The 3,193-nt window shown below is 41.0% G+C and overlaps 1 pseudogene; it reads right to left on the bottom strand.

Annotated features, from left to right (window-relative positions):
- Positions 1 to 1,456: 1,456 nt before the first annotated feature.
- Positions 1,457 to 1,576, bottom strand: LOC129877983 (5S ribosomal RNA; annotated as a pseudogene).
- Positions 1,577 to 3,193: the final 1,617 nt, after the last annotated feature.

Here is a 3,193-nt window from a genome sequence, read left to right as displayed (position 1 = left end):
TCAGGAACAGAACGCGAATACGAATTAAAAAGAGGATATGTAAGTATGAATTGAACAGCGTGATACAAGTATAAAGGGATAAAGTAGGACCACTAGTAAGGCACACTTAGTATGCGTTGACTAAGTTAAAAGCCTGGGTTGGGAATGTAGTAAGAGCATGGAGCTTAAGATACAAAAAATGACGCGTGTACAACACGTCGCCCCAAAAATAGTGGAACCCTCAAAGGACGAGGATGGTAAACTTAAGGAACAAATGGCGCAACTTCTATTCGCCCCAAGAAGCAAAGGATATAGGTTGGGATAAAGCTACTACTTCAAGAAAACCTTAAATAGTTATCGTCAGAATACTAGCACTGCCTAATTGGAATTGGAACGACTACAGGTGCGAAGTAATTCTTGGAAAAGGAGAAGTAGAAGGTGTCCTTGGATGAGTTGTTCCTTGGGTCACATTATTCAAGTACTGATTAGTAGATAAGACATCATATTAAATATGGAAAGGTTCTCGTTGCTTCGTAATTTAGCCAAGGCTCAGTATGCGGATAGTCAGATTATAAAATATGCAGATAAACGGAGACATGATGCGGTACCAAGTAGATTGGGGAAAGAGATTAGATAAAATTAAGATGGGATATAGAGACATAGAGCAAGGCATAAGAAAGTAAAGGTATAGGCACCCTCTAAAGGGGGGAAGTTAAGAGGAAAATGGCAAGAGTAAGGGGAGGCAAGTAATAGGGCAATATATATGGGACGGACATCTAAACTTCGATAAGATATCTTGCCGAACCAAGTTAGAAGGGTCCGGAAGCCATTAATAATTGAACGGAAGCCAGAATGCTATATAAGGCAGCGTTAAGAAGTTTGTGATGAGGCCCCGAACAAGATAACACTAGAAGGCGACTACGTACAAAAACAAAAGAGTGTAACCATGGAAGGATACCGAATAACTCAAGAGACACTACGAAGGAAAATAACAGCATGCTAGACCAAAAGCCAAAATGTTGGTTACAAAGTTAGTCGCAAATGACATTGCGATAGATAAATAACCAAAGAAAAAGGAATAGAAAGCCTCATATGGTAGAAATTGAGAAGAACTCAAAGAGAATCAAGGATAGGGAAGCTTGTATGTAAAATTCCTTTAAAGCTATGCCAGGTAATAATAGACAAAACTCAAAGCGGCTCCAAAGGTCACTATATGAATGAACTTTAGCGCTACTCAGTATCCCACCCTAATGAATGGGTGCGTACTGAAAGGGGGGAATACAATAGGAGAAGTTAAATCAAAACGACCAAAAAAAAAGAAGCAGGCACGGTCATAGTGGAACTAAAGGCCTACGCCGATACGGGTTGCAAGATAACAGAGGAAGGGACAAGGCAAAACATAAAGACTCGCGAGACAACGCTGAGGTAAATTTGGAGTTAAGTTGAGTGCCCCGCACCTCATTGCAAGGATTATCATGAAGCGTGACCTGAGGACTTCCCAGGGAGGTCACCCATCCCAGTATTACTCTCACCCCAGCACGCTTAACCTCGAAATTCTGATGGAACTTAATGCGTTAGTGCTGGTATGATCACACGAGATGGAAGAATTGGAACTAGCGGCGGAGGAACGACATAAGATTATGTTCCTGGAATACTATACATTACATTGAGGGTATTGTAAAAAGGATTTAAGCAAGACAAAAAGGATTAGATAACTGCTAACTGACGACGCACTCAAATACCACAGCTCTTCAACATAGAACCAGTTAATAAGAGGAAAACCGCAGAATGACTATATGGGCTAGTGGGCGAGGGAATTTCGACACCACTTGGCAGCCAACTCTGAGGGAGAAAAAGCAAAACCCCAAAAGGTAAGGGTACCAGCTGATGTAATTTATGAATGACAGAAAGCAATACCCAAGGTCGAAAATTCCACAATATGACCAGGACTACAAGACTCACTTCACACTCTAACGCCAGATGAATCTGAATGGAATGTTACTTGTAGATTAACGATATTAGTCCCTGCTCCTTCGATCAAAGGTTACCTACTCCGCCGAGAAGGTGTAAAATTATAGAGTAAAAAGTGGTAGGACCTACGGAGTCCCCACAGCTATTGTCCTAGGTAAGGGAGCGCAAGTTGCAATTAACTATCGAGAGATACAAAGATAGGTTAAGCCAAATTACCGAGATGGAATTAGTGCTAAGGATGGAGTAAGACATCGCCACGAGTGGACCAAAAATCTACCCCGACATCGAGTGTAGGATAAGGGAGAAAAATGTAAGGTAAAACATGAGGACTAGCGAGATAATACTAGGATACTTCTTGTACCCTCTCATATTCTTGTAAAGGTAAATAATGACACAAGATAATGTGTCTAGAGGATTAGAAGCGGGGGTAAGGGGAATGGTGAAAGGGTCTAAGTAAAACTGGCAGAACTAACTGGTTACTACAGGATGACGAGCTTATATGCCAAAATTCCTTCGGAATTATACTAGATCATGTTAGACAAAGCACAGAGCGACTACGAGAACCATTAGATGAGGGGACTACAACATTATTCGGTAGCCAACCCTAAGGATTGGAAAAAAATAGGGGAAGAAGGACCCAAAAGATCGAATGCCAGTTAAAGTTCTAAAAAGAGTCGAGAAAGACTATATGAGGCTAATGGTTCCCAAATTATCAACGTCATTATGAACTTATTTTATACTCTGTGAGAGTAGGGTGCTATACGGGTTAGTATGAGTAGGCTAACAAATTAGCTCATTTGCTTTCAAACAAAACCACCTATGCAGTTGGAACTAGGTGAGGTTATAGGACAAGGAGGTAATAAGGTTCCGTAAGGTTTCCCCTGCTACTATCTCAGATAGAGGGACTTCAATTATGACTAAAGTCTAGAGATCAATCCAAGAAAAGCTCGGGAGCACAAATAGGTCTTCGTGCCGCAATTTTTCCTTGAGCTGCAGAATCTACTGAGCATACTATTATATGGTTGGCTTTAAGAGGATCTGAGATGATCGTCCACCACTTATGGAGTTTTACTACCATAATGGCTACCACTTTGGTATCCCAATGACATTGTACAAGACTAGTGGAGTAAGACATGTAAGTCCCCTATTAGATGGGTAGATGTTGGAAAGACTAAGCTAAAAAGGCCTTGACATGATTAAGCAAGCTATTGACTAAAAGCCCAGAGTCGGAAGGAATGATATA

The sequence above is a fragment of the Solanum dulcamara genome, chromosome 12 (assembly GCF_947179165.1).
Source record: "Solanum dulcamara chromosome 12, daSolDulc1.2, whole genome shotgun sequence".
In the NCBI taxonomy this organism is placed as follows: domain Eukaryota; kingdom Viridiplantae; phylum Streptophyta; class Magnoliopsida; order Solanales; family Solanaceae; genus Solanum; species Solanum dulcamara.
Note: the sequence above shows the minus strand (reverse complement) of the source record. Positions and strands in the feature narration are given on the sequence as shown.